This window comes from Triturus cristatus, chromosome 4_1 (assembly GCF_964204655.1).
Source record: "Triturus cristatus chromosome 4_1, aTriCri1.1, whole genome shotgun sequence".
Classification (NCBI taxonomy): domain Eukaryota; kingdom Metazoa; phylum Chordata; class Amphibia; order Caudata; family Salamandridae; genus Triturus; species Triturus cristatus.
In genome coordinates, this window is record NC_140585.1 from 126,056,104 (window position 1) to 126,069,506 (window position 13,403).

The following is a 13,403-nucleotide window of genomic DNA, read 5'->3' on the forward strand; positions in this document are numbered from 1 at the left end:
TCATGCCGATGTTCTTGGATATTACAGGACGAGTGTGACTTTTGAGAAGATCCCTCAAGTTCTTTGGTCTGGTATGTGCAAAAAGAGGCGGATCCTTAAACAAGTCTTGAAAATCAGGTTCCTGATCAATTATATCCCAACGTTTGCGAATAACTGACTTGATCTGTGTCGCTTGAGTGGAATGTTTTAGTACAAAAACTTCTCGTTTAGAAGAATTTTTAGGAGTGCTCTGAAGTAGATCTTCTCGTTTTTTTTGGTCAACCTGATTCTTTGCTTCCTTAAGAATGTCCTCTGGATATCCTCTCATTTTGTATCTCTCAAGTTGTTGTGTGATGTCAATATCACACTGCTGTTTGTCCGAAGTGATTCTTTTGATTCTGGTGAGCTGAGATACAGGTAAGTGCTTCTTCAGGGAATACGGATGGGCACTCGAAAAGTGAAGTGCGTTGTTTACATCTGTAGGTTTTCTATACACCATTGTTGATAGGCCACGTGTAGATTTTTGTATCTCTATGTCGAGAAAATGAATTTTCTCCAATTGGATGTCATAGGTAAACTTGATCCTCGGGTTGCATTGGTTTAATTCATCAATGCATTGTTCCAGAACTGTCTTGGATCCTTTCCATATGATGAGAATATCATCAATGTATCTTAAAAAAAGAAGTAGATTAGATTGCCATACTGGGTTTTGCAGAATATGTTGATATTCAAAGTGAGCCATAAAGGTATTGGCATACGCCGGCGCTCCTGGAAAACCCATGGATGTTCCAGTAATTTGTAGGTAATATTTGTCCATCCACGAAAAGTAACTGTGATACAGTGAGAAGTGTAGAAGCTCCAATAGAAAAATGCTTTTGTCTTTAGACTGTGATGAGTGAAGGAGTCTCCATTCTACTGCCTCGAGTCCTTCATTGTGTGCAATAAAAGTGTAGAGAGCCACTACGTCGATTGTGCAGAGTAAGAAATCTGTGTTAAGATGAGGTATGATGGCTTCCAATTTCAAAAGACAGTCAGTAGTGTCCCTGACGTATGTTTGCCAAGATTGAACCAACGGTTGCAAATGAAAATCCAGATAGCGTCCAATAGGCTCATGTAGTGATCCACAACCCGCCACAATTGGTCTGAAGGGTGGGTTCTGTCTGTTTTTGTGTATTTTTGGAAGCATATATATATGAGGGACTTTTGGTGTGGAATGACATAGGAATTTCTTGGTGTTATCATCAATGTTGCCCTCATCCAGACCTTTCTGTAAAATGGTGTTGAGTATTTTTAGAAATTCTTTGGTAGGGTCTTGGTCCATAGGAATATACGTGAGTGCATCTCTTACATGTTCGTTAACGCTTTTGATATAAAAGTCTGTGTCTAGGATTACCAAGGCTCCCCCTTTGTCCGCTGGTTGAAATGTGATAGAGATATCTTGACGTAGGGCATTTAAAATGCGTGATTCATTGATTGAAAGGTTAGAGTATTTAGGTTTCCTGTACGAAATGGATTCAAGGTCTTTTCTGACCAACATTTCAAAGGTGTCAAGAGTTTTATGCGACACAGGAGACATGTATCTACTTTTAGGTCGAAATCGTTGTTCTGTTTGAGGTTCCTCTTCTGTTCTGGGATTAATGGAAAAGAACCACTTCAATCTTAATTTCCGCATGAACTTAAAGAGAGAAATTTCCGTTTCCAAACTGTGAGATGTGTAGGTGGGTACAAAAGATATCCCTTTGTTAAGAACCTTCATTTGTTGAAGACCAAGTTGTTTGTGAGAAATATTCACTACTAAGGAATTGTCTTCTTGGTTGTCCTCTGAGGTCTGCCTGTTTCGGCGGTTTTTTTTGATGTTTTTTCCCCTCCGGGTATGTTTTCGCTTGGTGTGGTGGATTTGTCTGGAGGTGATTTGGAAGAATGGCCCTCGGCTAAAAAAGAAGATGTGCCAGTTGAGGTGGTAGTAGTTTCTTCAGTTTGTTCAGTGGCGCGAGGTCTTGATGTTGCCGCCGGTCTGTGCAATAATAGATCTTGATCAGTTGCCACGCTTTCTTCAGAAGAAGAAGCGCCAGTTTTTTTAAAGGGACGTTTTTGGGCATAAACCTCGGCCCACGAATAGACCTCATCAAGTTTGTAATCTATTGTGTCCCTTTTAAATTTTCTGATTTTTCTTTCGTGTACTTCTTTTGCATGTACATCAAGTCTGTTGTTTATGTCTTCCAACACTTTATGCCAATCTTCTTGTTCAATTTGATTAGATATTTCATCCTTGAGTTTATTAATATCTTGATCTAATTCTTGTAATATGGTGGAAATTTCTTCTATTATAAGAAGTATTAAGTCCAAAGAGCACTTATTTAGGATGGCGTACCACCGAGACATGAATGACTTATTGTATTTAAAGAGCATGGGTCTGAGGGCTATCCTGAGGCCCCGAGGAATCCTCTTCACTTTGTGGTACTCGATAAGCGTAGTAGCGTGGAGACGTTGATTAATCTCTTTTCTCATAACATATTCCAGTTGTCTTAATTGTTGTGCTGTGGTTCCAGAGGGAGAAGAAAACGTGCGTGTGTCCTTAACAAGAGAGTAGATGGATGTGGCTTCATCCAATGAATATGCTTTCGTTTCAGCCTGGTTGGTTGTCAGATCTGCTATGTCTTTCCAAGACATATTTTAAAGAAGGGTGCGGACTACCGGTGACTCAAAGCAGTGATTCTACAGTGGTTGAGTGAGTCTGCACACCTATATGTGTATTCAAGCGTGTGAGTGTTCTATAGCTATTTTATAGTGTTTTTAGCGTGCTTTCACATTAAAGGGGTGTGAGTCTACATCCCAGAGTATAACATGAGAAAAAGGGAGGTTCTGGAAAACCAGAGCCTATGTGAATCACAGCTAAGACCTAAGGTCTCAATATTCGTAAAGCAAAGTATTTGTCAAATGTAAATTTACATGAAACGCAAACAAAACATGATTTAGTATTCGAAATACAGAAACACCATGATTGTTTAGAAACAAAAATATATTGTTTGTGTTTTATAATTCAAGATATTTGGTATGCAGTTGAAGTTTCACATCACTTATAACAATGCATAGCTATTCAAACTAAAGAAAACATACAATGTTAAAAATCCCAATGCATTTCGGGTAATGCCTACCCTTCGTCAGGGGGTAAATACGTACAACACTAACAGTAAACAATTTAGAAAATTTCTTGTGTTGTGTTCTTCTTGACCTCCATACGGAACTACAACAAAAGGCACATATGTGCTGTTAGACATATTTGTAATGACAATGGAATGTTGTAGAATTTGCACTCGAAATAAAGGAAATTAGGGGAAGACAGGAAAACCTGTAGAAAGATTCCCATGCGGTGATGCGGTTCAAAGAAAGAGAAAAATGGGGTATCACCCAAAAGTGAGAACGCAAAATTATGTTTCAAGCTTACCGAGAATATCGGCGTTACCAAGTGTTGGAAAAAGGTCTCTGGGCAATAATGGACTAACCGTCTGCAAGAGGTTATATTTGATTAGAAGGGCAGGTTGCGTTAGCCGTAATGTGTTGCAGAAAATCAAACTGCAAATGTTACGTGTATTATAGACTCACCCTCTTCAAGTGTTGGTTGTCGAGAGCGGCGGACGCTGCTCCGGAAATGCGCAAAATGCCGTGTCTGTAAAAGAAGCGACCAGAGAGATTACTCTCGGTTGCTGTAACGTAAAAAGGTTCAGCGGTTTCAAGGTTACTGCTCCGCAAATTAGCGGAACGAATCTTACCTGCTATTTTTAGTCCGTGTATGTTGAAAAAAGCCTCCAAAACTTCTCCCGTTAAGATTTGGCGCATGCGCGTCTGCTGAAACTAGGGGGTTTAAAAAGTGAAAAGGGTCTAGAACAGTGATGATGGAAAGAGGACTGCGGCACAAGTAAAAACCGACGTAATCGGAATAAAATGGAGTGTGTCTAAGAAGATGTGACTGGTGGAACCACCATGTGTAAATTCCAAAAAATAATGCTCTTAGTAGAAGCTGCTTGTCTTCCAATTCACTAGAAATGTGAGAGTTTATATGAGCGAAATATGAAGTGAAAGTGGATGAGAACCTTCACGAGTGACAAAAAAAAAAAAAAAAAAACTTAATTGCGAGTGCAAATCCTTTACAGATGTACAATATGTTAAAGCCTAAATAAAGCATAATAATTCATAATGATCATTTAGACCATCCGGACACACTGTTCCTAAGAATTTTATCCAATGTGTTTCTCTACGGGCAAGAACATTATTCATGTCTGAGTCAGTATGTACATGAAGACGTTCTAAGATTGTGAAACGTAGTTGTGGAATAGTGTGAGAAGTGTTCACCCAATGTGTTACCAGGGAGGATGTCAAATTACTGTTACGGATCCTACTCTTGTGTTCAATAATCCTGGTTTTAATTTTTCTGCTTGTTTTCCCTACGTATACAAGGCCACACGGGCACTTGATGGCATAGATAACCCATTCCGAGTTGCAGTCTGAAGTATGCTGAAGTTTAATGCCTTTGCCTGTATGAGGATGTGTAAACACATTTCCTGTGATTACGTTACTGCATTGTCCGCAATTGTAGCATTTTCTCATGCCGATGTTCTTGGATATTACAGGACGAGTGTGACTTTTGAGAAGATCCCTCAAGTTCTTTGGTCTGGTATGTGCAAAAAGAGGCGGATCCTTAAACAAGTCTTGAAAATCAGGTTCCTGATCAATTATATCCCAACGTTTGCGAATAACTGACTTGATCTGTGTCGCTTGAGTGGAATGTTTTAGTACAAAAACTTCTCGTTTAGAAGAATTTTTAGGAGTGCTCTGAAGTAGATCTTCTCGTTTTTTTTGGTCAACCTGATTCTTTGCTTCCTTAAGAATGTCCTCTGGATATCCTCTCATTTTGTATCTCTCAAGTTGTTGTGTGATGTCAATATCACACTGCTGTTTGTCCGAAGTGATTCTTTTGATTCTGGTGAGCTGAGATACAGGTAAGTGCTTCTTCAGGGAATACGGATGGGCACTCGAAAAGTGAAGTGCGTTGTTTACATCTGTAGGTTTTCTATACACCATTGTTGATAGGCCACGTGTAGATTTTTGTATCTCTATGTCGAGAAAATGAATTTTCTCCAATTGGATGTCATAGGTAAACTTGATCCTCGGGTTGCATTGGTTTAATTCATCAATGCATTGTTCCAGAACTGTCTTGGATCCTTTCCATATGATGAGAATATCATCAATGTATCTTAAAAAAAGAAGTAGATTAGATTGCCATACTGGGTTTTGCAGAATATGTTGATATTCAAAGTGAGCCATAAAGGTATTGGCATACGCCGGCGCTCCTGGAAAACCCATGGATGTTCCAGTAATTTGTAGGTAATATTTGTCTATCCACGAAAAGTAACTGTGATACAGTGAGAAGTGTAGAAGCTCCAATAGAAAAATGCTTTTGTCTTTAGACTGTGATGAGTGAAGGAGTCTCCATTCTACTGCCTCGAGTCCTTCATTGTGTGCAATAGAAGTGTAGAGAGCCACTACGTCGATTGTGCAGAGTAAGAAATCTGTGTTAAGATGAGGTATGATGGCTTCCAATTTCAAAAGACAGTCAGTAGTGTCCCTGACGTATGTTTGCCAAGATTGAACCAACGGTTGCAAATGAAAATCCAGATAGCGTCCAATAGGCTCATGTAGTGATCCACAACCCGCCACAATTGGTCTGAAGGGTGGGTTCTGTCTGTTTTTGTGTATTTTTGGAAGCATATATATATGAGGGTCTTTTGGTGTGGAATGACATAGGAATTTCTTGGTGTTATCATCAATGTTGCCCTCATCCAGACCTTTCTGTAAAATGGTGTTGAGTATTTTTAGAAATTCTTTGGTAGGGTCTTGGTCCATAGGAATATACGTGAGTGCATCTCTTACATGTTCGTTAACGCTTTTGATATAAAAGTCTGTGTCTAGGATTACCAAGGCTCCCCCTTTGTCCGCTAATAGACTCTGAGGGGGACTGTCCTTTCATGGGCTGGAAAGTGAGCCACAGAGGTACAAGGAGTATGTCAGGATGGCCCAGCGGTCTAAGGTGCTGCGTTTGTTGGAGGGAGCTTTATTTAAGGTTCAAGGGGGCTGAGCACAGAGCTCTGGGAGCCTTCACGGAGTGAGCGAGGGAGTGAGTTAGGGACAATCCTAGTTACTATTGGTCTTACTAAATACATGAAAGGTCGGTGTGCCAGGCACAGATGCTTAAAAGGACAACCACAATGCATGCTAAAAAAGGCCCATAATAAAGACATTTGACCGTAAAATATTCGCACTTCAATTATACAAAATGTGAAGCATATTATGTACACGTCTATTTATATATATAAACCCACAGCGCTATTTGCGCATTCTCATCTGCTGGCCTAAATGCGTACAGAAGGACGTCTTAAAATAACATAGCAAAAAATAAACGTCTTTACATTTCATTTTAACACAGGAAGAGAACAAAAAACCACATTGGAAGGTGTTCTGTTCATAAACCATAATCACACAATACTCATTTCTGAACCACACCAACCCCCAGGACAGGAAGTTTGTAACTGTAAAGACAGAAGTCATAAACCTATAATAGACTCTGAGGGGGGACTGTCCTTTCATAGGCTGGAAAGTGAGCCACAGAGATACAAGGAGTATGTCAGGATGGCCCAGCGGTTTAAGGTGCTGTGTTCAGGTCGCAGTCTCCTCCGGAGGCGTGGGTTCGAATCCCACTTCTCACAGAGTATATTGCGACTCGTATTTAGTTTTTTCCGAAGACAATGTCAATATTACACAATCTTAACATACTTCCGTAAATTGTCGCTCAGCGCCAGGGCACAAGTCCTAAAAAAAGAGGCGGGGGGACTGACCTAGTTTGGCAGTATGCAAGTGACATCAGGCAGTACCCAATCTGGGAGTCAGCTTTGACTGTAAACTGAGTCTAGAGTCTCAATAAACAAAATAGCTGGCAGCTGTTTTGCTCTGATTAGAGTGCTCCAAAGGATCCTCCCACTTCTTCCTAAACAAACTAGATCATTGGTAGTGGGGAGTCTCCTAAACAGCTGATAGGGAGAGTCCAGAGAATCCAGTCCATGGCGGGCAAGCTAGCTCTAATGAGGCCACGTCAATCACCGGCATCTCCGAGCTCCACTGGCTTCCAGTTACGCAGAGGGTACAGTTCAAGTCGCTATGCATAGTTTTTAAGGCTCTGAATGGTTCTGGGCCCAAGCCACTACAAAGAAGATTTGAGTGGAATGTCCCCTCACGTAACCTCCGTTCCTCCTCAGCCAAACTGGTGAGAGTGCCCAGGTTCAGAAGAGTTAGATCAGGAGGAAGGGCCTTCAGCGTTGCAGCAGCCTCGGCTTTGAACAAACTCCCAGCCGAACTTAGGCAGATGGAAAATCTGCTGTCATTTAGAAAAAAGCTGTAGACTTGGCTCTTTGCTAGTATATTAGTTTTAGCTCTTTTGATCCTTTGCTCTTCAATACACTCAGAGTCCAGCTGTTTTTTACTTGTTCAAGCGCCAGGATACCCGTAGGGTCACAGTGCGCTCTATAAATGCTGATTACTTCACATTACATTACATCACGGCGCTTGACATCACAGCTCACGATATCCCATGTGGCATCACAGAAATTGACATCATAGGAAGTGGCATCACAACCCACGACTTTAATGTGTGCGTGTGATGTAAATCGCACTGACACTCTGCTTTGGGATGAGTGGGCTATACAAGACAAGCATTAAAAATGCAATAGGTCTCGCCTTTCATTAAGTTAAAGCCATTTGCTTTGTATACAATACCATTAGCAAAGCAAATGGCTTTAGCTTAATCAAAGGCGAGACCTATTGCATTTTTGATGCTTGTTTTCCTTTTGGTTCCAGTTCTAACCTTATCTCTCACCTCACTTCAGGTTTCCTTGTCCTTCTACGGCCTTGCATCTTTTCAAATGGATATCCCCCCATTGGGTACTCTCCACCCCTGCTGACGTGTTGTTTTATTTATCTAAGCATCCACGAGGTCACCCCGGGGTCAGTCCTCATTTCAAACTCTGTTTTCTTCTGCTCAGAGAGATGTCAGATATGCATCTTTATCACCCCTCCTCCTCTCACACCCTTAAAAAATCTTCCCTGACCAGACCACACAAAAGAGAGGTCTCTCGTGCCCCATTCCCCAGAGCCCTACTGTCAACAGAAAACCCCACATCGGGAACCCCAGTGACTGCTTGTCCCACCAACAGCAGACCAAGGAGAAGCCACGAGAGCGCCTAAGACGCAGAGTGGTAGCAAAGGAGGGGTGAGAAGACAAGAACAGAGGAGGGTAGATAACACAAGAAAGGGTAGTAAGAAGACAGATACAGTATAGAGGGAAGCTGGAGGGAGGAAAGAAAACAAAAGAAGAGGTGGAGCAAGGGCTGGGAAAGATGAAGAAAAAAGGAGAGCCAGGATATGGAGTGAAGAAAATGAGGGGGCGAGAAAGAGAATTATAAACCAAGAAAGGTGAGGGGTAAAAACAGGGGGAGAGGGGATGTAAGAATAGGTGAGATGAGGGAATGGAAGGTGGGGGTGGGTAGGAAAGAGTATGGATGGACACAGCGTCCCGAAAAGAGGAAAGGGGGCAGACACTACGGACATAGCACGTGCAATGGAGGTGGGAGGAGGCCACGGAGGGGCAGCCTGCATAGGGGTGGAGAGGTTGGTACCAGGAAGTAGAGAGGGTGGTAGGAAAGGGTGAGAGGAGGGAGCAAAAGCGAAGAGGTATGGAATGAATGAGGCAGAAAGTGAGAAGAGGAGAAGAAAGTGAGGCAAACTGAGATAGGTAGAAGAGTAGGGAGAACTACAGTAAAAAGAAGATAGCCTTTGGAGGCATTGGGAATTATTTATTATTTTGCTGAATTTATTTAAAATCTTTATTTCCAGGGGAAACTGAAGATCTGCCAGAGATCACAATGCGTACTTGTACCGACGACGCAGGGACTCTGCCGTGGTTACCCAGTTTCTGGGCAGGCTGCTCAGCCTCTTCCGCCCTGGAAGGAGGTTCTCCATGCCAAGCCAGACATTGGCAACTATACAACGCGTTGCGTATATAAGCTGTGTAATGCACCGTTAGACGTTTTGAATCCGTGTCGTGTTCGTACCTGTAGGTGTAAGTACCGAAGCAATCCTTTCACATTCCCCATAGTGTGGTGAACTGCCGTTTATGGACACCACATTGCAGGGATCAGCAGACCAGAGGCGTAGCTACAGCTTGTGGCGCCCGGGGCTACCCCTCAGGTTGCCGCCCCTCGGGGGACGTGGGGGGGTGCTGGGGAAAAAGGACGGCGAACACTTGAAAGAGGTCCGAGAGACACGTAGTACCGCTTCTAATAGTTACCTCGATCATGCAAGTTACATGCACATACATGACACGGTCCAAGGCTACACAGTTGAATACACTGGTGACCGGCAGTACAAAGGAGAACACACAGACTGCATGATCTATCTGGGGACTCAGAAAAACCGCATGTGAAATCCATCAGAGAGCTGCGTGAACAATTACCTGGTAAGCCCCTCAGCACAATGCAAACATGCACATACATGACACTGTTCGGGGATCCATCATCTACAGCTGACATTAAATGACCAAACATCATGGTCCCCCCATTAAAGCAGTGGGGACGTGCACAAACGTGATGTGCTCTGACTTGAGGTACAATAATGCAATGACGAACTCAGAATAGCATGAACTAGTGAGGGAAGATGGGGGCGGGGTGGTACACATATAGCCTGGCCTTAGTCACACCAGTCTCAACAGTCAGACCCACACCACTGCAGCGAGAGAGTTTCCGCCAAACTCCTAGTGCGTACTGCTTGGTGCCGATCTAAGTCTTAGTGTGTGCAACAGCTAAGTTCAATTCAAGTCAAGGGAGACTTCTAAGATCTCACTATCTTATCACCAGCCTGCATTAATTGAGAGTCGCACTGGTGGCCCACCACAGCAGCAAGGCACTATAGCAACAGCAAAGTATGACCCTGCAGGGTTACAACGTCACCAGCCACCAAAGCATCCAGGCCTATCAACAGTGCCAGCTTCTTAACTGATGTGTTCTCATTCCTTGAGAATCCCAGGCTCCGCCAACTTGCCTTACCAGCACCACCTCATTGCTACAGGACCTCAGCAGTATGGCCTTACCACAGAAGGGCCTTATCAGTGTTGAGGTACGCATGATCTTCCTCCACTAATGCCTTATAAGTGCTTTTGGATTTGAGGTACCATTAGCTTTCCCCAACAATGCATTATCAATGCCACAATAACTACCAAAATCTCCACACTGTTGCTTCCCGAAAATTTTCAGATTTTACACTCATGACAGTGACATGTCTTATAAATAAAAGGATGTTTGTGGGATTACCGATCCATATCATGGTAAATCTCGAAAATGCCTTAATGGTAAAGAAAACTAGAAAATAGCAGACTGGGACCCATGTTAATGAATGCTTGCATCCTTTCAGGTGCCAACCATCACGTGTGGTATTGAGGGGCAAAACTGCCATTTGCATAATTTTCAACATGCGTGTCGGGTGGACTTACCTGTCTGTTCCTCTCCTTTCTTTCCTGTCTTCACACGTTCCAAACAAACAACTGTGGAGATACCTGTGATGCACTGTAGAAGTTCCTCTCGGGTTGGCTCTGGTCCTCCACTGGGCCCTGGGACAAACCTACGAGCAATCACAACAAACGGGGTACTGGTTTAAAACTTTGTCAGCATCAAGTGTGACTAATATCGCTTGCGCTTTCTCAACAAGGTGGACAATCTTGTGCACATTATTGTGTCGGTCTTTTCCTGATAAACGTTGACTGGTCCAGAGGAACCAATCCCAGTGCAACTTTTAACTCTAGAGGCTAATGATTTTCTGTACAGTTTTGATCAATGGGAAGAGCACATTTATGGGTCCTTCGAAAGTTGCAGTGTTAATGCAACATCAATTTCGCACATAGATGGTGTGATGGGTCATGATATTGGAAAACAATTATATAATTTAGCTACATTTTGGGTCAAATATTTCCTGGAAACCATCTGTATAGCCATTTTGCCCGGAGCTTTGTTTACTTTAATAGTTCTAATAGCCTACCTAACTTCCTCATCAGTTACTGGTACCACCAAATGCTCAACCTGTATGTGTCGGGAATGTAATGAAGCCTTTGCTTACCACACCCAAACTAGCTAGAAAGAGATAAAGGTATCACTGTCTAGGACAAGTCTTCATCCTGACATCGGGATCTGTGTAACTAGAAGTCTCAAGATGCCTGCTAACAAAGAAAATAATCTTTAACACCTAAAGAGTAGACAAATACCTTTACCCCCATAATGTGTACTAGAAATGCCAATCAGACTGTATGGCCCAGTCAATCGTTGTGCATAATCTCCGGTCTAGAACTTTTTTCATAGCCTCAAGCCTCCTTTGTGTCCTAGTTGCATGTCATGGTCCACTACAATGCAGTGTTCTGGTTCATATCATGGTGCTTAGAGTAGAGTGCTTAGCGGAAGTCACACTGGTGCACGACACAGTACCTCTGGTGCAATTAGTCAGACTGCAAATCAAAGCGACATTTGTCTTCTTTATACATTGAGAATATATTTCATCACCTTTTTACTTTGTTTAGCCGTGGAAAAGGTTTATGTGGCAGTCAGTCTGAGTAGAATGGTTTAGTGCTAACCAGGACTAAACCTTCCTGTGATGTGATATAATTGGAATGATGAAGCTGTGGCTAAGGTGAAGGAGAACGTTAGTCAGTTGGGTGAGAGTAAGAGTGGACATCGAAGAGGTCTTCATAAGCGTGGTCTCTGGTTAGTACTTAAATAGAGAGCAAGCACTACTGCAGGCGTCTCTCAGGCTTATCCTAAGAGAAATACAAAGTTCATGACATAATAAACTGTTTTAGGAGACTAGACTCAATTCCTCAACTTGAGCACTGCAAACTGAGAGGTGGGCCCTCAGATACCTAGCGCTCAGGTGTACCACCAGTATTCAATATTTTGGCAGCATGGAGGTTACAGGGTTTACCTTGCTTCCCTGATTTGGCACTAGACATGTCTGTAGCACTGAGAGAAAGTGGTGAATGATAGAACTGTGTGGGAAGAGAGCTGAGAGTAGCCCCAGTAAGTGCATGCACTTTCAGGGTGACTGGATAGAAGAGACAGACGAATACTGAGTGCCCTGAGAGAGACTTACTATCAAACAAGCAGTTCATTCACTGCTGTTTAAAGGAAGAGAAATTTGAATAAGTGAACTGAGGGATTTTCACCATGAAGTGAAATTAATGAAGTAGCACACCCAGACTGTAGCCTATTTACTGTACATTAAAAATATTTTGGATTACAACAAGGAGTTATTGGATTAAATAGAACGGAGATTGGGTTGTTCTGATGAGCTGGCAATTTTTAAATGACTCAAGTCAGTAAAGGTATAAATACACCCGATAATCCTCAGATTCTGGGATTTTTTTTCTTGTAACTTTAGTGTACACAATTTTTGATCCCACCTTCCATTTATCGGGCATAATAATGACTAATAATTTGCCTTTGATTAAGTCATAAATTGTTGTACAAATGCATTTGACATAATCAACATATCCTTAATGTTAAGTCTGTAAAGGGCTTAGAGCAAACATACACTTCAAAGAATATTAAGGAACCATCTCAATTAAAGTGTTCAGCTTAAGTATTAGACTGTTTATGCCTTGTTAAGTTAAATTCAGTTTTGAGTGTTTTGTTCCGACTTCAGGAACAGGCAGGTCTTTAATAACTAGTCTGCAAGAATGACACTCTCACTATATGTTTGGAATTACGCCTTTGCCAGTTTTGTAAATGTGAAAAGAGTTTGAGTAGGTACAGCCAGAGGGGTGGTGCTTTATTTTGTTAAGAAAATTTAAACTTGTGTAGATTTTCGCATGGGTTCAATGAGTTCGGTAAACTATGTATTACCTCGGCTCTCGTGCACTGCCAGCGAACTCTCACAATTCAATAATGAGATCACGTACATCCAGGCCAAAAATGATAGAAGAAGCTTTTCACAAACCCTTCGCTCAAGTTGTTTCGGAAATCTCCAGGGGGTGTCAAAGGACGCGGGTGTACATTCAAACAAACTCCTGGCCGTTTCAGCAGCAGATCCGCAGACTCGACAGGGCTTTTCCAAGTTAGGAATCTAAAAGATTTCAGAGCTCAACCCTGGAGAGATAGGGTTGCTGGAAAGATATAAGGAGGCCGACGGCGGGGGGTGTTTGCTGCTGCGGTTAGTGGCGGGTTGTTGAGAGCACAGAACACATCCGGCCTTTTTTGCTGTGTCTGCTGCTGACATTCACTGGCCTCTTGCATGCTCTGGCGCGAGGGCTGGCCAAAAATTATGCCCAGGGCCGTCATTGG

General features: G+C 42.5%; 1 long non-coding RNA gene across 1 annotated transcript in view; it reads right to left on the reverse strand.

The window, feature by feature from the left end:
• Positions 1 to 10,678, reverse strand: part of LOC146847570 (uncharacterized) — a 337,022-nt gene extending 326,344 nt beyond the window's left edge. Inside the window, exon 1 of the long non-coding RNA XR_014980712.1 lies at positions 10,571 to 10,678. This is a non-coding gene — a long non-coding RNA (uncharacterized LOC146847570). The remainder of the gene's footprint in view (positions 1 to 10,570) is intronic.
• Positions 10,679 to 13,403: the final 2,725 nt, after the last annotated feature.